Genomic DNA, 314 nt, shown 5'->3' on the forward strand with positions numbered 1-314 from the left:
TGAAAGCGATCCCTGACAAGCTACTAACGAACTGCTGGCAGAGTAGAGCTTCGTTATTCCTTGTGTTTCCATAATTGGCTCGAAAATGTGCTATGTGTTGTCTGAGATTTCCAGTCCCATCGAATATCTTAAAGTTTGGGGTTACATAGCCCTTCGGGAAAGGCATGGAAATAAATTCCTCTGGATAAGGTCTACCCTTTAAAATTGATGCACCACCCTTGGACTGGGCTAAGGACTCCCGTACTTGTTCAACCATTTGCTTGAACTCTTTTTCTGGCATGGAACTTGACGGAGAATCCCGGAGAATCCTTCTT

The sequence above is a fragment of the Phalaenopsis equestris genome, unplaced genomic scaffold (genome assembly GCF_001263595.1).
Source record: "Phalaenopsis equestris unplaced genomic scaffold, ASM126359v1 Scaffold235151, whole genome shotgun sequence".
Lineage (NCBI taxonomy): Eukaryota > Viridiplantae > Streptophyta > Magnoliopsida > Asparagales > Orchidaceae > Phalaenopsis > Phalaenopsis equestris.